Here is a 22,766-nt window from a genome sequence, read left to right on the forward strand (position 1 = left end):
ATATGGGAAGTTTGGCATAAAAATTGCTGGTGAGATACATCTCTCTTGCTGTTGCATGGCAGTGGATGAAAGCAGCTTTGGTGTAAAACTGAGTCCAGCTTCTGCTTACATGGATGGTTTGTCATTTCAGGCCAAACACCCCAAATGATGCAGCAGAAATAAAGTAGTCATATTTAAGTATATAATTTTCATTCATTCACTGTGAGCACAAATTCTGCTATTGAATTTTTTACTGCCATTCTCTCCTTTTTTTTTTTTTTTTAAATAATTTTTTTATTTCCAGAAATCATAAGTAGTAGTCTATAAAAATCCAAGGACTTAGACAATAATTTCTTTTGTTTAAAAGATAAGTCATTGCAAAGGGAAAGATGGAAGTGCAAAGACAGCTTTCATAAGAGAAGTGAACTGAGATGATATTCTGTGGAGAGGAAAAAAAGAATGCTTTTTGGGCATGCTCTCAGTTAAACACTCCTTTTAGATTATTTTGTTAGAATACCAAACTTTACAGCAAAATTAAATTGATCAACAGTATTTTGTCATCATTCAAGGAAGCAAGCCAGGAAAAAAGAGGAGCTCCAATATCTATCCAAAGAGACAGCTGTAGCCAACGGATTTATTTATAAGAATATTATTTGGTAGCAAAGAACTTACCATGGCTGAATGTAAAAAAGTATTTTTTTGATGAGTTAAAGAGATTAAGAAAAATCAGGCAGATTTTGACAGAGAATGGTGTGTAAATGAGAGGTGTTATCAGTCTGAATCTGGCAGCTCCATTTTTGTTATGGTGAAAAATATCAGTATTATTTACTAAGAAGATTAGGGCTGAATTGGAAGAGAGGCTGGTTGTTGTGTGGAGATTGAGATAAGATAAAGGATTTTACCTTCTATGCACAAGCCAAATGCAATACACACAGGACTGTTATCTCCAGCTCAGGCCTAGCAGAGGTATATTAAGATGTACATTGTAATTACCAGTGGCAGGAGTAGATTTCATAAAGGCTATTTTAAACCCTAATAAAATGCTGGCCTTTAATTATACAGCTTTGAAATATTTTTCTTAGTTAATTGCAACAGAAAAAAAAAAAAATCCACCTCATATTTGAAACTGATTCTTGCAGAGAAAACACAAGCAGAGCAGGCAGCCTTTGCCTGATTTGCACTTGTTTTGCTGTCTGGCTTCATTCTGTGATTTGAATCACAGAGACAACTGAGACTGCTAAACACCTTCCTCATTTTCTCTGTTATCCAGAAAGCAAGATTAGCACGGATTGGGGAAGGCAGGAGCTGAAAGGAGAAGAAGAGTCGATCTTCTTTCCACAAGATAATTAATTAGTTCCAAAAATGAGCTGCACACTCATCAGTCACTCCTGTTCACTGGAGACACACCCAAGACCCCAGTACACAATGGGGTTGTGTGTGGGGCTGAGAGGGGCAATATCATTTTTATCACTGAGAAGAACAAACCATGCCAGTTTTATATTTAGCACAAGGCCAGTCTGGGCTTCTGTAAGAGCTCACAAAAGATTGACATTGTCAATAAGCAATTTTCCTGGTGGAAACAAATTTGGAATTGTAGGGTAAAAAAAGCAACAACAACAAAACACATAACAAAATACACACACACACCTTGCTCTTATTGAAGATATTTGTTATTGTTGTGTATCCCATAACGTCAATATATCCCAACAGTAATTCCAACAGTGGTGGCAGGTCATAGCAGACCACGGCAGGCAACTGCTGCTGGACACTTTCATCATGAGTACACCCTTTATATCAGTATAAACTGCTCTCTGATTCCTGTCTTGCTCCTGAGCCAGTGCAACTATATTCCCCCTTGCTTTGGCTGGACAGAAATGTTCTTAGCAGTATGGATTTGAAAATCTGGCCCCAAATCAGTTTAGCAAGGATCATACTTAAACAGAAGTAACAAATAATTCATTCAGCTTCATAAACATCCAGAGTAGATAAGACAGAGATTCTGGGTGGCAGGAAGTCACACAAATCAGCAAAGTGATGTCCTTTTCCTGAGCTCCCAGTGAGTTTATTCTGAACTAAAAGTGTAGTATACTAATAGGCTTGGATCCATTAGAATTGCTCACAGTTCATCTTTTTCTTAGTTACTGATAGCCAAGCAGTGCAGAAAATCCATTGCCTGTATAGTGAGCACTATACTCTGATGAAGATGGGTCATCCATCTATGAACATAATTGTAAACACAAAAATGATACGGTGCTTTTGTAATCTGGATAATTTGTACTTTAATGCATCTTCTGGCAAATGACCATTTAGAAAACAAATTGTTCCATGATCTGAAGTAAGAACCCAGAGACTCCCTGCAATGTAGAACGTGTTTGGCTTACCTTTAAAATCTGAAAAACTAAGACAGAGCACTTCACATTAAAGTACAAGCAGGAAAAAATATGGTGAGACCAGAGGTATGCTTATGTATCCTTAACAATACCTGCTCTTTTTCTTTCTTTCTTTACTTTTTTTTTTTTTTAATAAATAAAATTGGCTGAAAATGGTGATTTCCTCAATTTATAAATAAAAATCTAAAAGCAATATATGTAGCAGCTTTGGAGTAACAAATTTACAGTCTAAAATGTAAACAAGCTCCTTCAGTAAAGCCTTCTTGTTCTTTCACATTACATAGTTCTTTGCAGAGCTTCCTACAATTAAAATTGGTGAGCTGCATGTAAACACTAGACTGCCAGAACATCAGCTCCCCTTCAGAATAGAATCCACATGACTAGAAAATATCAGGGGAAGAGTTCTTTTTTGGTGTTATGGTTTGCAGCAACTCAGCACCACACAGCCATTCACTTGCTTCTCCCAGCTAAAGCACAGAAGGTAAATAGAAACAAAAACGAAATAATAACTTATATATCCCCAATACGTTTATTCATTCAGCTAACAATACAGCTGCCTGCTGACCAATAGCTTACCAGCAATATGAAGTCTCATCACCCAACAAATGACACCCAATAATCTTCAAGAAACAGCCACTCCTGCACAACTCCACACACTGTAGATTTCCAAATGATGTTACACGGTATGGAACAACCCTTGGCCTAATTCAAGACATCTGTCCTGACCCCTCCCCTCCCCCTTACTGCCAGCAAAGGCTCGTCCCTGCTGAGCAACCTGGCCTGGTCTGTGCTCCTATCAGTTCTTCCAGAACTAAGCCATATTGATATTTCCCCCATATTCCAAAACTAAGTGATATTCCTTATGACTGAGAATCACTCTTTAGTTCCCTTCTCCACCTGAGAAAGTGTAGCTGCAGTAAAAGCTTATATTTTTGATGGTTTGCAAATAACACATTAACTCACTGGATTATCCTCAAGGAGCCTGGGAGCTCTGTGAAGTCAGTGGTTGCTCTCTTCCCTTTCAAAGAATTACTAAAGTTGGAAAAGATCTTTATGGTAATCTATTTCAACCATCAACTGATAAACACTGAGCCATATCCTTCACTGACACATTTACACATTTCTTGAACACCTCCACAGATGGTGAGTCTACCACATTCCCTAAGCAGCCTGTTCCAATGTATCACCACTCTTTCAGAAAAGAAAGTTTTCCTAATATCCAACCTGAACCTCACTCACCTGGTACAACTTAAGGCCGTTACCTCTCATCACTGTTACCTGGGAGAAGAGACCAAACTCCACCTCTCTACTTCCCTTCAGGCTGTTGGAGAGAGTGACAAGGTTGTCCCTGAGCCTCCTCCTTTCCAAACTGAACAATCCTCTCTCTGTAAGACTTGTGTTCCAGACCGTTCAAGCTTCATTGGCCTTCTTTGGACGCATTCCAGGGCCTCAACATCTTTCTTGTAGTGAGGGAACCAAAACCAAACACAGTACTCAAGGTGCAGTCTCACTGAGTACCGAAGCACAGTCACCTCCCTTGTCCCGCTCATTACAAGATAATATGCCATTGGCCTTGGCTACCTGAGCATGTTACTGTCCCACGTTCAGCTGGCTGTTGACTAATACCCTGACGTCCTTTTCCACCATGTAAATTTCCAGACACTCTGCCACAAAGCCTGTAGTGTGGTACGGGGTTGGTGTGACCACATTGCTGGATCCGGCACTTGGTCTTGCAGCTCACATAACTAGCCTCAGCCCATCAATCCAACCAATCCAGATCCCTCTGTAGCACCTTCCTTCTCCCAGGCATATCAACACTTCCTCCCAACTTGGTATCACCTGCAAACTTACTGAGAGTGCATTCAATCCCCTCATCCATCTCATCAATAAAGATATAAAGTAGGACTGACCCCAGTACTGACTCTTGGAGAACTCCACTCATGTTGCGTCACCAGCTGCACTGTTTACATTCATGCTTGAACCAGGAATCCTATCAACAACTGTGCATTTTCTATGAGGCAGTGAGCACCCATCACTCGTAGATTTTCTGGTGCCTGGAATATTCAGTGTCTTACAAGAAAAGGCCTTTAAAAAGAAAACTGTTTTGCTTTCCTCAAAACAGAGTTTTACTGTTAGAAGCACAACATATATAACTGTTCCATTTATATGAGAGCAATACAGTGAATTCTGAATAAAATACATGTAGACAGATAACTTGGTTGTAGCAATTAAATCTTTCTAGTGTGATAAATACACTAATGATTACATGATTAAATCCATAATCCTTAGCATAGGAGGAAGATTTGGGAAAAAAACAGAGGATGAACAATTGCATAAACCTAGAAATATTTAAATGTAATTTATATTCACTTTGTTTCTATTTTGGAATCTGGTGACTTGCGATGCTTATGGTTCTAACCTTAGCTGTCCAAGTTATTTAGTATGCTACGCTCATCTCCAAAATGTCCTGACTGCACATTTGGGAGAAGGAAAAAAAAGAAAGATATCTCAAAAACCATAAGGCAGAAATCACGTTTCTAACTTTGGCTGAAAGTGACAATGTTGGTCGTTTTCTTGTGGACTCAATGTGCTGTTTGGTTATTGCAGAAAAAGAGGATTCCTTACTGTTCCAGCTATGATTACATGTTCAGATACTATCTTGATGGCTTTAGGAGACATCCATGTGTGCAGTGGGGTGCGACTGGTTGACACAAAATAATTTTTTTTCCAATTTGTTCCATGGTGACAGTAATTCAGACAAGAAGATGATTTTGTGTTCTACTGTTACCTTCTACCTGTCCAATAATTCCAAGATAACACAATGGATATTTACAGAAAATTTTCTTCATATGTACATATATTTATAAATATATGTACAAGACATAATTGCTCATTTTAACAGTTTCTGCTATGCCCAGAATTATTTACTTCTACTCTACAAAAACTTTGTGTCTGTCAGGTTTTTTTTTTTTAATGTATTTGTTTTCAAATAAACTACAGTACAAATAAGGAGCTGTTGCTACTTTTAGTGTGCATGCATTTCATTTCTTAAGTATCATCTTTTCTTTCCATAAATATGAGACATGTGCTGAGCACGTCTGACACCCAGTTTCTGGCAGAGGGTGCTCAGAAGAACCTTAGAGACCCATCATTTTTCTTGGTTGGCTAAATAGCTTTTTCTTCTATACCCAAAAATAATGGGTGTCTTAAAGGACAGAACAATTTAAGCTATTGAATTACCTGCTTCTGTCCTCAGTTTTGGTAAGCTGCAATGAGATTTCTGGGGAAAGCAATATTTCCAAAGAACTCTGAAATAAAAAAGACATCCTTTTCTCATTCAGTAATGTGATTCAGCTAGGGCTGAGCACCTGTAAAAGGTGTGGGATGTTTTGAAATCCTTTCAGAATTTAAACTTGTAAGAGAGCTCTCTGGTAAAATTGTTTAGAAAATAGTTGCACCAATAAATGTCAAAACTTCAAACCCAGTTATCATAAACATTTTAAAACAAATGCTGATAGGGATTTTTTATTGAATAACAGAAAAATATTTCAAATTTTCAACCCTGTGGGGTCCTTCCATCTTGCAAATGGGAGTAATAATCAAACAAATGTACTCGGTCAAGTGGAATGATGTAAAAGCAGTCAGCTTTTCCAATTGCTTCTGCTGATTTATGGTTGTTACATCATATTTATCAGAATGATTCATCTCTAATCCATACTTTTTAGGCTGTGAAGATCCTGAGCTGGATACCTGAAACAGTCCTGTGATAAAGATTGATCAGCACACAGAAATATTTAAACGTTATCATTTTTTTTTATAGTGGGCTCACATACATTTGAACAAACACAGAACTTCTACTATCCCATGTATGTAAACAATCCCAAGAAAGAGGTGCAATTATCCAAGATTACCTTTTGTTATCTGTTGAAGAAACAGAAATGAAATTTACTCAGCAACACCCCGTGACTCTCGGTGATGAAAACAGCTGCAAGATCTAATTGCCTTCCAGTGGATCTTCATCTGCAGACAGATCATCACACAAGAAAGTGATGCCCCTCTTACACTGCATCTTGGTCACTATCCTGAAAGACAAAGTTCAAGGAATACTGTGGAATCAAGGTGTTTGAGATGCTCTGATGGCTCTCAGCACTTCTTGTTTCACAATCTAGCCCCAAAGTAGACAAACACTACTAGTGCTATTTCTGGTACTAGTGACATGCTACTAAAATAGGCACCAAATATCTCTCTTTTAATGTGAGCAGGCGGACAGCTTTTGAAGAACCAGTATCAAAGTGAAAAAATGTGGCAGCCTTCTCCACCCAGAAAGGCATAAATCTAGCCCATTTGATATGGCACAGAGGTTTTTTGCCTTTACCCAGAGCATCAGTAACAGACAACAGCTGAGAAGTGATCAGAAAGCACCTAGTGTGTGTTCTCCAAACAACATCCTGGCTGCCTTCCACACGTGTGGAGAGCTCAGTCAAATCTCATTGGTTTTAGCTAACAGCTTACAAGAAATTTCCTCACAGTGTGAGGAATTCAAATCAGCAGCCAAGTGAAGACAACTAGGATTAACCAGATGTCCACCAACTCAAATAAATCCACTCATCAGGATTTTGCAGAGGGTACAGACACTCTAATTTGCCTGTTCAACAAATTGTGCCTTTATGATACAACTGGTTAGTTTGTAGTCATTCCGTTGCCAGTCTCTTGTAAACAGTGTAGACTTTTATTGTATAAATTCATGATTGCTGTTTTGCAAACAGAATCCTGGAAGACATGTCTAGGAATCACCTTGCAGTAGACAAAGGATAGCTATTAAGATGTACTAAAGCAGTGAGAGAGCAGGCTGCTGGCAACAATTAATTTTGCCTCAGGGCATTTTGGATGACTCAGTCTTCTATTAAATACTGAGCATCAACCATCAAAACAGATGCTGTCTGGCAGATATATCTCAATGTAGTACTGTTCCAGGACTCACCTACTGAATGAGCATCATCTAGCAGACTGTTTTACAGCAGGTAACCAATTCTATTCCAAACCAGATGAAAGCAATAGACTTAACCCACTCATCAACTCCAGTAGATTCTTCTCATCCACATTGTACTCATATATTATCTGAATTATACCAAAATAAATCCTTTCAAGTCACCTAAACAACTATGCAGTTCTAGCCAGTACCTTGCCCCATCACAAATTGATTGATCATTTTCAATCAACAATCAAAGGTATTGAATTCAAAAACATGAATTAAGAACTTTTTTTCTTACTTGGTACTCTAATCTGCTCAACAGAATATAAAAATCTCTGAAGCTGTCTCTATACAATTATTTCAGTTGTCTCACCTTACTTAATTCTTACTTTCTTCCATAACCATTTCTACTACTATTATTACTGCCATGAGTATGAAGTAGTACTTGTGAAGACTAAGGCCCATGTCTGTATTTAATTAAATGACTCTGCCAATCCAAACAGCTTAAAAGCTAGCTTAATTGCTCTTCAGAAAATATTGAAGGAAATGTCTAGATTTAGTGATTTTGCTCATTGGGAGGAGAAAGCAGCATGAAGATCCAACGGTCTTCTGCTATGGTGTCAGGCTTTAACACTTTTTCAGCAGGCAGCAAGAAGATAGCCACTATCATCTTGCTGTTTTGATCCATACCTTGCCAAAGAAAAGTAAGGTCTATGTTCACTTGCTTTCATTTATGAAAATGCCCTCCTCAAGGTAGGTGGAGGGACTAAGTTATCTTTTTCCTTTGTTTTGCTTGTGTGGCTGCCATGCTTCTATAACTGCTGCTGTGACAGTTCCAAAGTCAGCACAATGTCATCTTGATGAGGATGAGATGAATCCCTGCAGAATCCAGGAAGATTTGGCTGTGTGCAATTGCATTTGAAGGGACTCCTGGGGTGAAGTTCTGGCTTCAAGTTCTCTGACAAGGTGCTGACACAACACTGTCAACACATGAAGGGTGCACAACTGGTAGGAGCAGGCTGCAGTTGTTTGAAATGTACCCCCTCTAAAAAAAGGACACAATGTAATTGTTGAAGACTGTCATTCGTGATGGGACAGTGGTGTTTATGCCACAGCCAAAATCAAACACTTTCTCTTTGTAGCCCTTTCTCCCTGAAGACATGCTCTAGTCATCATGCTGTTGTCACTGAAGTTTCTCAACACAAGCAATTTAACGTTTAGAACACTCATATAAAAATTAGACTCTATAGCATAACCTGAAGAAAAATAATGTAAATCAGATACTGTTTTTCATACAGAAAAAAATCACCACTTTGATGATTCTGATTGAGTGATTGAATAACTATTTTATAATGATACTTCATATATTGTGCTTGTTAATTTAACAACTTGTTTGCAATGGGTAGTTGTAGGTAATGTTGTAAATACATAACACATCAAGAGTGATTGCATTTTGCTGCATAATACAGAGAGGAATATTGTACTGCCAAAATGGGTAGTTAAGTGTATTTATCAGGCTACCATTTCATTAGCTAGATGAGACTTGGCCACTGGACATAAGAGCTTGCATTTATTACTCTTACTGTGGTACTCAAAAGAACAAAGTTTATTGTAAGATAAAAAGAAACATCTTCTTAAATCTTGTCTCTCTTGCATATATTCATCTGTGTTTCTGCACATTATTGTTACCAGAGGTATATCTTCTCTGATAATAGTGATAATAGGAGCCAGTTAGAACTAGCAAAGCTATTTTCTTGATGTATTAGCACTTCCATTTTAGAATAATCCTACTAGCATGATTCTGTAGTATTTACAATTTTTATAAGTACCGATTATATTTTCAAAGTCAAAGTGGGATAAAATTAGTGCATTGTACCCCGTTGTTGCTGCTTTCTATAGTAGTCAGCCATACATACTGAACAATGCCATACAAGTGTAATTTCGAGAGGTAAGAGCTTGATTCTTTAAAAAACACTTACATGGGCAGTATGAGCTCTTGCTGAGGATCATCACCGTGTGAACATTCTGCATACAATCTACTTAATAAGGAAAAGCAGAGTTACGTGTATAAACGGGCTTGTGGGTGGAGTTCTGGCAAAAAAGCATTTTTTTTCACCACTGAAGTCCATTCAGCAGTCAAGAAAACTGTATCATCATACTGTTTGTACATTGTCAGGAAATAATATCTGTATATCTAATTTACAAATGTTCATAGGCAAGTACTTTCAGCCACTGGTGAGGAGTGGGATTTGGGAAGAGAGTTTTCTATAAGGCTTGCAGGTCCATCTGGGAATGATGGATGACTTTCAGCAGCAAAGATTTTCTAACAAACGACAGTCCAAAACAGAGCTTTATAAAGTACTCATAGCTAATGTCAATAATTCTTTCTTTGCCAGTTTAAATATCCTTCTGAGTCTTTCATACCCTCACTGGTACAGTACACTGGCAAAATTAGCAAGCTAATGTCACCACTCCTTGTAGATAAACACGTGTAAAGTGTCAGGCAATAAGGAGGAGATTACAGAGCACATATTTCTAAGTACCACTTATGAATACAACACATGTAGCTCATGGAATTGTTGACATCATCTAGAGAGGAAAGCAAGTCTTGCAACCACAGTGGATTATGTCATTAGCCAAACTGGAAAGTAATCATTCCTTACAGCTGCCAGAGTCTGTCTCTGCCCTGGAGCTCCTGTTTTCCTGAAGAATAATATATTACTAAATTAAGATAAACATTGTGAGAGTGAAAGTTCAACAAAATGTAATGTGACATGCACATCTTATGCATAAGCCTTTTGCAGGTTGATGCATTTAATGGAACCTCTCATCTTGCACTTGCTTCAGAAAGAAATGTCATTAAGTATGGGAAAGAGGGTCAGGAGTATGGATGTAAACAGAAGATTTCCAGAATGCACATCATGACTGGGAGTGTGAATCAGTGAAGCTGCTGCAGAAACACACAGAAGCTTTGGCTGGGATTAGGAGCCCAGAGGGGCAGTGATGTACACAGCTAGAGGCAGAACCATCCCTGCCCCAGGGAGTTTACCATTGAATAATAGAGGCAATACACATAATTGGAAAATAGAAATTATAAAATTAGGAAGATGTGCGCCTACAGTCATCATAGGCATCTGCATACCTTCCTGCCCCTCTCCCATAAAAAGCTTGTTTGCCAGCCATGACCCCAGGCCATTTGCACCAATCATTGCTTCAGCCGATGTGGCTTTTGAAGAAATGGCTGAAAGATGAGAGAGCCTTAGAAATGAGTCCACTGAGTGTTATTTGACTTAAAAAGAAATAGTGATGTCCATACAGTAAAGAGGAACAGGGTTGCAGGCTGGTGATTGCTAAGAGGCAAGGCAGCTGTTTGGTGACCTGAAGATGAGAGGAATTGAAGGCGTAAAAGAGGAGGAATGAGCAGGACTGAGAGCTCCAAGTAATGAGCATGGCTAGGACTGGCTTGTTCTCTGTGCATATCAAAGTGAGACAATGTATGCTGAAGGACAAGAAAGATCACGGAGGAATAGGTGGTTGGATGCAAAATACTACTGTCTTGAAGGGATGAACTGGTAGGTTAATAAGTTGAAGATCATAGGAATGATAATATGTCAGTGTAACCAGGAACAGGAGTCAAACTAAGAGTACAAAAGATAATCAGAAAATATCACTTTGGCCATGCTAAATCAAAACTGAATATAAAGCATCTTAAAAAGTGATGATAGGCAGATAAGCTGAAATGCAGCTATGATGTAAGGAAATATTCCAGGAATGAAAATTCGGTTTTGCAATTTTCTAGCATAAAAATACTTTGAAGAGAGCTGCCTGCAATTTTTCCTCTGGGTTTGGTTTGGCTCAAGTCAAAAAGGCTATTTTTGCTTAAAGCTGTTAACAAGATGAGGTGCTTGTCATAGAGGGGAATGTAGAAAGTGAGAGGTCAGAAAGGAGCAGTGCTTTGTGGGAAAAGGGTGAAGGATGTAACCTTTGTAGGGATTAGGAGGTTTGATCCAGGGTTTGCTAAAGGCAGAGGAGAAAAAAGCCAAAGCAGCTGTTTTGCTGCATGCCTTTGCAGCTGAGTCAGGTTAAAGCTATGGAGAACGACAGGCATGAGAAGGGAGGATGCAGTCACACTAGTTGCATCTGGGTAGGTGACTGGGTGTGCAAGATGAATGTCAGGAAGGGATGTGGATGAAAATTGTGGGTCAGTGACACTCTGCTAAGCTGTGTCTGCAGTGTGAACAAAAGCCCTGCAGAAGAGACGCAAAAAGGATGATGTCTAAATGTTTGGTGTAGGGGAAGAGGTGATGTGGTTGGCACCAAGGATGGAGTGGGAGGAGACGGTAGTGGGGATGGTAGAGTAACAGCTAAAGGGAGTAGCGATGGAGCAAGACAGGGTGACAGCCTGTGGAGGGGCAACAAGATGGCCAACGCACTCTCTACCAAGAGTGCCACTGTGGCATTCATATCCTACATTAAGCACTGTGATACACAACACAGGTGCAAAAAGCCATGTTGTAAGTCTGTGATTGCAGCATCAAGCAACATTTGTGAGGAAGAGGATTTATTCACTCAGAGCTGTGCATTCTCTGAGATTTTGAGACAATAGAGGTGAGTAAAAGTTGCTGGGGAGTCTACTGCAAAATGTTCAGTGCCTTGATACTTGAGACCCTAAATCAAAATCTACAGATTTGATGAGCAATGAGTCTCCTCTTCAACCTTATTTTCTACAGACTAAACAGCCCCAGTTTCCTCAGCTGCTTATTGTACGGCTTGATAGAATATAGAATCTGTTAATTGGAAAAGACCTTTGAGAACTTCAAGTTTCCCTATTGATTGTTTCTGCCCAACTTCTAGCAGGCAAAGAAAAAGATTACCTGAAATTTGAGGTCCATGATTAATTGGAGGTCCAGTCCTTACTTCATACCATGCAGAACAATGCATTTTCTTCTGTCAATAAGTTCCTTAAGGCCAAAATGAATCATGTCACAAAATTGTAAGACAAAAATGGATGGGTTTTTTTATGTATTTAATAAATTGAAGTACACTTTGTATCCACTCCATCTGCAATGATCTATAGACTATCAGTTTAACAATACTTTTGCAGAAAAATAAATGGGTGCTTTGACTCTGGCTCACAAACAAAATCATATTAAATGCCACCGGAGGTTCAGACCAAGTATCTGTATTTACTGTGGTTGGTTATAGATCAGGAGAAGATAAAATGTTACTCTCCTTATATCCAAACACACTTTTGTTCCTGATACAGATGTTTGCAGATGAGAACACAGGTGAGATGTTCTCATATAAATGGAAGAGGAAATACACAGCTGGTATGACAGCAACTTAACCTGTTTACCCTTTAACTTATTTGCATACTGAAAATATGTTTTGACTGAAGTAACTTGACAGGTATGGACAGAGAGGTGTAGTACATAGGAAATCTGGTTTGGTACAAAAACACTCCTTTGAGTTTACACCCATATTTAACCTTGTCTAAATACAGACCTCTGCAGTTAGTAATTCTCCACACATTTCTCAAGGTTTCCTAGTCCTTCTTTCTGAGATTGCAAACGTGTTTGCAAAATTGAACCTGTGCTTATGCTGCAGGTTTAGCCAATATAATTTGGGGGTTGGAATGGGACATCCCACATGCAAAATGCTTTTTATGTCCAACAGGAGATACAAAACAGACGGAAATTAGTCTCCTCCTCTCTGCCATTTAGAGACTTCACGCAAACATCACCGTACTCTTCATAAAATTTTTCATCACAGCAGTGTGAAATTTATGAGAAATATCTTGTTTTGCATCTCACAACATGTACAGCTACATCAGTATTACAAGCAGCTAAATGATTGGGAAGCCCAAACCACGTTTTAGAAAAGAGGCAGATGAAGATGGAGCTTATCCATCACTGAACCAGGCCTGAACAGTCCTTCTGTTGTCCTTCAAATAAGTGCAGTGGGCGAGAGTAGCAGGACACCACATTTCCTATTATGTTTCCAGCTGCAGCTGTTTGAAGCTTCTCAGAGACAATCCTGCAGATGCAACACTGCCGATGGAGTGGTTTGCAGTGCGCAGGTGAAACGGTCAAACATTTGTACTGATTGCAACTCTTGTGTGCAGTTTCTCACATTTAAGTCATTGCTTGTGAACAATTCATTTCTCTGCAGCTTGCGTATTTATCAAATATATATATAGAAAAGGTTTCCTTCTGTACCATGGAGATATCAGCTCTTTTGGGATCCTGGTTGTGTAAAACAGCTATTGTTTTCCCCAGATGAATAAAACAAAACAATCCTCAGATTGTTCTCACAACCCAGACAAGGGTTTAGGCAGATGATATAACTTTAGTTGGAGGTTTTTTAAAATTGTTTTTTATTTTACTGGTCATTAGGTTTAGTTAGTAGGATGAAATTTAGAGAAGAAAAGCCAATATAAATTCTGACTTCCTGCCTTGAGCTTTATGGAAAATGCTTTGCTTTTGCTGTGACATATAAGATTAACTGTACAGTAACAAGGAGGAACTGAAGAAGATACGATAAGTGACAAGTATTAACATGGTAAATCATGTGTATACAATTTCTATGTGTTTTGCAAAATGTTTCCTTTAGCAATGCAACCTACCACATAAGAAAAGGTTAACTGACAAAACATGACTAAGAGATGATTTCTACATGTGAAATTGGTTAATATTTTGGAAATATGTTGATCTAAGCCATTATCACTAACACTTAGCCAGAAAGGATGCTATGAGAAATTCTGCCTACCTCAAGTTTTGGCCAGCAAAATTTGATTTTGCCAATAGGCCATGCATGTTTCAAAGTATGTCAATTATACTTAAGACACATTAATGCATTTTTAGAGTAATTTCTGTGTCAGCGAAATTATTGCCTGCCCCCTCCCCCTCTTCCCTGTTGCTGTCACATAGAACTATAACCAGCGCTCACATGGAAAAGCAATATTAGGAAACACATTAAAGATGATTTATCAGCTGGAAATAAGAAAGAGAGCCAAGAGCAGGTGATGAACTCTTCAGAACCACTGCATTAAGCCGAGACAGAAAAGGCTGTTCCATTATTTCAACTGACCTGAAATATATAATCAATTGGGACCAACTTCCATTCTCATTCACTTGAGTCTAATTACATAGTATTTAAATAGCATTACTCCTGATTTCCACTTACACAAGTGATCATCAGAATTTGGCTTTTATTTGGCCCCATGGAAAATAGGATAAAAGAGCCTTATAGAAACTTCAGCTTGCTACAGCTCCAGGTAGGCACCGCTCTCAGTCTCTTGCAGAGGCTGACTTTTACTTTACAGGCTTCACTGCCTGCAAATGGAGCAGTGTGCTCTTTTGCAGAGTTGCTCACTCGAACAGGTAACATTTACAGCTAAAAGGTAAAACCAGCAACTCCCAAATCTCAAACATTTAAAAATCATACCAAGGACCAGTAAACAGACTGGATGAGTTTTTCTGTGCCGCGTTAGCATGTTTAAGAAAAAGATGCTGTCTAACAAGTAGTCTATCTAAAATCCTATATTAGCTGCAGTTTCCAGATAGAAGTAAAATGCAATCCCATGTAGAGCACATTACGGTATCTAATCTGGCAGTCACAATAGGTGATTGATGCAAGATTCTCTCCCGGCAGAAAAAGTATTTGACACAGGAGGTTACTTAGCAACATTTAGACATAGGGCTAAAATGACAATAGGATGGAGGTTTAACAAAGGACTACAAGAGGACCAAATTTCAAGACTAACCACAGTAATGGAAGGGAGTGCAGATGGTGTCTTTCCACATGGCCACAACTACCATGGGGGATTTACTCTTGGGGCATGTAGTCCAAATCTCTTTTCTTGGAATCCAACTGAATTTGGTTGGCAGTGGCTGTGGTGCCCCAGCTATCCTAGTGAGCATTTTCCTTCATCCTTTTCATCTACTCCCAGGTCATTCCCAGTGTCTGTGGCAGAGACAATCAGTGTTCACTCTGCACCATGACAAAATCTCATGTCTCTTAACAGATTACCCTTTCTGCTGAATCTGGTGGTTAAGCTCATGCCGGTTGCTCTACCCAGTACTTCCCTCTTCTGTAACCTGTAGCTCACCAGTGCAGGCAAATGTGCACTCACATAGTGAGGGGAGATGTATCAAAGATAATATCTTTTAATAATTCTCTTTGTCAGAAAGGAAATCTGGGCATTGCTCTGCTACATTCAGTGGCAAATCTGTCTAGCTCTAGTATTCACTGATCTTAGTATGGATCAGTTGCACAGATGGCACTAAACTAGAATGCCATTGCAATTGATTATTTTAAAAGGAGGAAAAGGAATCTGGTTTGCCATGGACTCTTTTGCACTGTATGCTGTATAGCATCGCAGTAGGTTACATTACTTCACAGTAATTCATCTTTTAGGTAGAAAATACAAAATGGCCTCCCAAAAGGTAACAAAGCATTGCCCAAAGAAGAGTTTTCCCAGAAGCTCTAAGAATCAGAGCCACTCTGAGGATGAGAAAGCTTATAGCTGCATCACTTACCAACGTGTAATTCCTACACAGTAACCAAATTTATCTTGCAAACTTCTGAATGTTTCCTCAGCTTCAGCAGCTTAAACAGGTGGTTTGAAAGTCTGCTTTGCTTACTTGATGTGTTTGAATAATCACACTGAAAAAAGAATCCCTTTCACTGAATAAGCAGCTGATCATTTTTCTGAAGTAGATATAGAAGGAACTTGAACTCAGAAGGAGCTGTATGTGGTAATCAGCGCATTAGTCAGTGTAATGAGAAAATCATCTCTGTTTTCTGGGAGCATTAGACGATTGCATGATAGTGGCATTATACTTTATCAGCACTAAAACATCAACAAGGCATGTGCATGCAGGGACACAAGAGTTGTTCCCTTGCACACACGGGCAGCGCCCCGCACGCCACGGCTCTTTCCGCTCCTGGAACATCTCACAAGTCAATTTGTCAGCCTCATTTTCTGACGCCGTGACTATTTATCTCACATGACTAGGTCTATAGAAAGGTCCCCAAAGAGGAGAGGCGCCCGCAGTGCGCTGGGGTCGGCTGCTGGGCCAACTCCCTGCGACAGCGTCCTCGCCACCGTGCCGTGGAGGGGCGGCCGGACAAGCCTGGAGTGAAAAGGTCTGCTTTACCTAGGGGACCTGCTCCTCCTCCTCCCCATTTTTATACTACTGTGGGGTTAATAGCTATGTCGTGTGGGGTCAGGGAAGACATCTGTGTCTCAGATAATATGCTTACGGTGATTACCACACATAATTGACTGACCTTCCCTCATTCTTTTCCTGCTGCAGGCCATGGCTGATAGGGTGAGATGCTCCAGAGGAGTTTATTTTCCATCACACACTATTGTGCTGCTGAGCAAATATTTTAGCAAGCTTTGAATGAATCACCTTTCAGGCTTTGGGTTTGACAGCTAAAATATGAAGGCTGTGACCAATCTAATAATATTAGATTTTAAATCAGCTTTGGGAGAAAACATGGGAAAATCCTACTTAAAATCCATTTATAGATACCTAATAAAATCCTGTTTTGAGTGCTGAAGTCAACGTAAATTTCTGAGAATTCTGTTCTTTCTTTTGCCTCTCTGCAGGCTTCATCTCCTCACCTCGCCTGGAACATTTTAAGCTCTTGAGTGGGTTTGTCTCAAAAAGTATCTGCAAGCCAGGGTGCAATAAATAAATAAATATCTGAGCATTGCAGGAGCCAAGCTTCCAAATGGGAAATGCTAAGTCTAATTTAAGACCCTTCCTTCAAGAGAGAACATCAGAAACCCCTTCTGGTTCCTGGGGCTATGTGATAGGAATACAAGACTGTTCTGCATAAACATTTATTTCGTTTTATAGCTGACACAACATGCAAAAAAACAACCCCACATTGTTCAACAGTAATATTTCCCCCTCTTTATTTTTACAGAAAAGCAAAAATCACTTTTTTTTCCAATATACAGTTTCAAAAAGTGAGGAATTTATATAACAGAAAGGATTTTTTTTTTTTCCTACTGCCAAAAGAAAGCTTCATTTGTACTATTAAGATTTTAAATTTCTAATAGTGTTTTACACTGGGTGTTTTATTCATCTGGAAGTTAGTCTATCAGTCCATCCACAGTATACTCCCCCAGGAAGCAGCCTTTTTCTAACATAGATATGTCCCATAAGTGAGTAAAGCTTTGTACCAGGAATATTCACCTCTATTGGCAAAACAAGTTGGTATGCAAAGACATCTATAGACATGCAAACAAACACACATGCACACCTACCTTCTTCCTCCTTTTAAAACCTTTTTGTCACATGGGAAATAACCTTTACCATGCACTACCAGTGAGCATGTATGGCCTGCACTCTGGATTTCAAACCGCAGCAATTTCCCTGTGACCTAATGGGCAGAATGATATGATACATTGAACAAATACATCTGTTCTTAGTCCTGCTGCTGAAAGCTAACATTTGTGCAAATGAATGTTCTGTCACTGCAGCCAAAAAGTGTTTCCAACCCCAGTAGTTGCTCCACTTTCATTTGTCCAATGACATAATCTACGTTCCTAGCTACCATTTATTGAAATCCATTTGGAGCTGCCGTCGTCTTTCAAACATTTAATATAATTCATCCCCCCTCAAAATGCAGCAACTGCTTAACAAGGAAAAATATACATATTCTAAATGTATGGGTGATCTTTAGACAAATCTCAGCATCACTTCATAATTATATACTACAAGTTTTAATTAACTAAAGCTCTGAAAATCATAATGCCTTATTAAAATGCAATTAATCCTTTGATTAAAAAACAAAAAGCACAAGTATTTACAACAAAAACACAAGTAGAATAATTACAAATATCATGTACCCATTTCTTTTATTTGGGTGTCACTTATGATGTCTCACGTTCCCTTCATTAATTCAAATACACACATTATCTCAAATCCACAGCAGACTGAGTGACAGTGGCCACCAAACACACAGCACTATATCCTATTGATTTCTGCAAATCCTGAACAATGCCATTTGCATGCTTGTTTCTGTAATAATAAAGATATGCCATTCAGAATTAAAGCACCGGCCAGACTAGTGGCAACTAATTGTGTTGTGTGTAATGAGTGCAATTTCAATTTGATATAACCCTCAGCTTTTCTTACAGCACTCGCTAAGTACTTTCAAGTCTTTGTGGGGAAATAATTGATTTTTTTGTGCTGTGGGCACAAGAAAATTATTATGATCTTTTGAATAATGCCAAAGAAAGGACCATGAATGATTTAAATTGGTATATGAAGAAGGCTTCACTGTGGATTGCAGTTTGACTGACATCCTACTAATGTAGTATCTAGATTAGCAATTTTTAAGGAGGCAGCTAATATAAAACTGGTAAAACGGAAAACATTGCTAACAGGGATTGTGTATTTGTTATTCAGTAAGGAATAACAATATGGGGATTTAAGGCACATCAGACAAACACTATACTATTACATAATTGCCCTTGCTCTTTTCATTTATGGCACGTGTATTGAAGGGTATGTTTCAACTGATAAATTACACATTTAAAATACGTAGATACAATGGCGCGGTACTAGGTTATCACAGCAACTAAAGTCCATTGGATTTGTTGGTCTGTCACCACCATGTACCAAATCTTTTGTTTTGTCTGATTGTGACGGGAAGGTTAGTAAACTCCCCAAATTATTCTCCCCAAGAAATGAGATAATTGCTTTTCCCTTCAGAGGAATTAAATCTTTTTTTCCCTAAACTGCTGCCCCTACCAGGGTACCCCCCTGCCCCCTTTACCCTTGGTCGGTAAGTTTTATTTAAGAATGAAAAGACAGAAACAGGTTTAAGCCATCTAAAGCAGGACCCTAACCCCCAGTCAAGCAAATGTCTGCCTGGATACAACTAATTGTAGATTGTTTCAACCTGAAATCAATCTCTCTTTCTCCTTTCTGTTTCTTCTTAAACGACAAATGTATTTCATGTTGCAAAAGCTCTGTATAAATAAGGACACTGGACACATTCCACCTTAAAATGCATACCTTCCAAATCTTATTCTTCAGAGGAGGGAATGTTGTTAATTTAGTTGGTCATAACTAAATAGTTTCTAATCTGGAGCAGGAGTCTGCTGAGAATATTGGACAGTTTAAAGGTTAATCACCATCGCCTGGTTACACAAGTGAGGCAGAACTAATTCCTCCAAAGGCAAATGGCTTGCAGTTTTATCAGCAGTGCAGATTAGAAGTGTTAATATACAGAATAGAATGGATGCTCAAGGGCCAGTTTTCCCTTATCGGCAAACTTTGCAACAGAACTCAGCTACTGCACAACCTCTGCACTTTCTATAATAAGGCCCCTCATTTTGCCTCTCGAGCAGAACTATCAAACAATCCTCCCCAAACCACTGCCACCAAAATCAGGGTATTACAGACCACAGCTAATTGGAAGATCACTATAATGAAGTAAAAGATAAAATACTTTGGCTGCTGGCCTAAAATGTGGATCAGCACAACATAGGAAGCTATCTGGCTATGTCACATTCTGAGAGATTTACATAAACAATAAACTCAAACCAACTGCCCTCAAAAATACATCTTTGTTTACAGTAAATGCAACCTAAAGCGTTGGTTATAAAAAGTGGAGGGATTTACATATTCAGTATTTTATTAGCAGAGCAGACTCCCACCACTACAACAGATGCATGCAACCTGATGTGCATTTCTTAAGTGTATGCTCTGCAAGAAAAACAGCGGTAGGATGCATAAGTACACATGTTATAAAATATTTACATATTTATGCTGCTCAGTGTACACTAGAATATATTTACTACCACAGCACATCACAGCACACAGGCTCTTATTTAACTTTTCCAGGGCTGTTCCATGCTGCAGGTGTTTTTCTATCAGAAAAAGAAAGGAAAGGGGAAGATCCATCAGTGTCACATGCTATTTCCCAAATAAAACATGCTGACAGAAAATCCTACCTAAAAAGACAAGAAAAAGAAAAGGCACTTTGTGTAAATATGTCAGGGAGAAAAACGGGCAATTTTGCTTAACAAATAAGAAGAATAGTCAGTTCAGAGAAAAGCCATATTACATATTACAGTAGTAATCTTTGTGTAAGAAACCTGGGAATAATGAGCCTATGTTTTACAAACACTGGGCCCAAGCCTGCCCTTGCTGAATGAGTGGGGACTTCTGCCACTGAGAATTGTATGGTCGCAATGGGCTCTGTAGCTTCTCTTGGAACTCCAGCAAAGTTATCCATGCTGCCCTCTCTGCACAAGGTCACCAGCACGTCAAACCTTTACTTCATTCACCATCCTGCTCCATCTCACCTGGGCTCTGATTCAGGAAAGTATATAATTTCAGGACAGCATGTACCTAAGTGCCATTCCTCAACAGAGGGAAACAGAATGTCCTGGACTGGAAGGTTTTCCTAAAATAAAGGATGGACATTTTTAATATGAGGCATGTGTGTCTTTAACAAACCATAGAAAATCTAATTCTTTCAAAGACTCACAAAGGAAGATTGTTTTATAAAGAAAAAACTTTTTCTTAGCTTTGAACCCCTAGAGGATGTGTACCATGTACCTTGGTCATGCTTTGCCAGGGAAGCAGCAAAAGTAACACAAAAAGATTTCAAGGTCTCAAACATTACCTGCTACGATAAATACATTGGAAACTGGAAAAGAAAAGCTATGAGATCTTGCTAAATAAAGACAGAAAACTGTCTGACTCACATGTAAATTTTGATTTTCTTTAAGAATAGCTTATTTATACACATGAAAACATAACCCCAAGCAAATTAGGTGTAACACTGGCAGAATGATGAAATCGGCTGGATAGGAGGATTTGTGGTCAGGCAGAAAGTGTCTTATTTGTTATTTTGGAATATAAAAATACACTTGTCAGTTCTCACATTCAGTCATAACTGTCTGCCATGATATCAAAGATATTCTCAAATCCTTACCATTCATAACACAAAAATGCATTGTTGTCGTTATATCCTTTTGGTATGCTCCCCTTCTTCCCAAATCTTGTGTAAACTGTTGAGCTTTACAGCGTTACCTGAGAGTGTAGAGCTCTGCAGAGACTATAAGATGTGTAGCTCCACTGGCCAAGAAGCCATCTATCAGAGTCAGGGTTGACAGTCTTGATCCCTTGAGGCACATCAGCTCATCTCCACTGACACAGAATCACACAAAAAGGCAGATAGCTCCTGTAATAAGGATCATAGCATTTTAAGGGAGGGAAAAAAAGTACAAAAAAATTCTTTTCAAATAATAGAGTGGAGATGCTGAAGGCTGCTTATGAAACTCCCTTTCACAAATAAACCACAGCTGAAGTTTGACTCTGGTCCTGTGATACAAATGGATGTAGGTGCATTGCAGAGATCTGATCACAAGATGAAATTGAATACAGCTTCATCACCAAGTAGATTAGATAAAAACATTCACAACTACTGCCATGGGCGCAGTCAGAAACCATTAAGAACTCTAAAGGACTTGCAGATTGAGAACGTTGATACTGCAAGCTTGGAAAATCTCATTAAAAGTGAACACTTAAGACTAGCATTGACAATCCTCCTCCCTCATATGGGTCTCACCCCATCAGATTTTATGAACTATAGAGTTGGTCTAACAAACTCTTTCAGGCTGGAATAAAAAGCTTTCCAGAACCTCTGGCACTTTGTTCAGGTAACAAAGACATTTGATAACACTCCAGAAAATGATTCTGTTGTTCCAAGAAATTAAGATCATATACATCACTCTGACTGAGACAGTCTTATTAAAAGCTCATCTGAGGGAAAAATTGTCAACTGTGTGATCAGATGACATTAGGATAATCTGTAATCTCTCAGACAGTAAGAGCAACCCATTGATCAAATGAGACATCCTTTGGGGGACACAAGAGACCAGCTGGTAGGTAACAGAACATCTCCCACTCTACAGAATCAATGCATTTTCTCATAAAAACAAAACAAAAGCAAGCAAAGCCAGAAAATAACACCATGTCCAGAAAATGTGCAGACATCTGAGAAACATCTGACTGTGGTTATCATACAGCATTCCTCATTATTTAAACATAATGAAACCAACACAAATTCATCAATTGAGCAGTTTGATGGTTTGATGGGTTTCTTCTGGAGCTTTTCAAAACAGTTTCTGTTTTCCTGTCTTTCCAATGCATGGGGAAAAAAGTAAATACAACACAGAATAAAAACACAGGCTACAGATGAAGTATTTGTTGACGACATTCAAATATAACTTCTTTCTGTTTGTCTATGTTTGTGGTCAATATTGCTTCATTTGTGGGTAGTGATGTTGTTCATCAAGCACTAACATAGCTCTGGAGGGAATAATCATGACCTGGCAGGAGGCTGTCCAAAATGACCCATTAGAGCTTTTCTGTCTTCAACAT

The sequence above is a fragment of the Centrocercus urophasianus genome, unplaced genomic scaffold, assembly GCF_019232065.1.
Source record: "Centrocercus urophasianus isolate 14NV4802_14NV808 unplaced genomic scaffold, USGS_Curo_1.0 seq_10, whole genome shotgun sequence".
Lineage (NCBI taxonomy): Eukaryota > Metazoa > Chordata > Aves > Galliformes > Phasianidae > Centrocercus > Centrocercus urophasianus.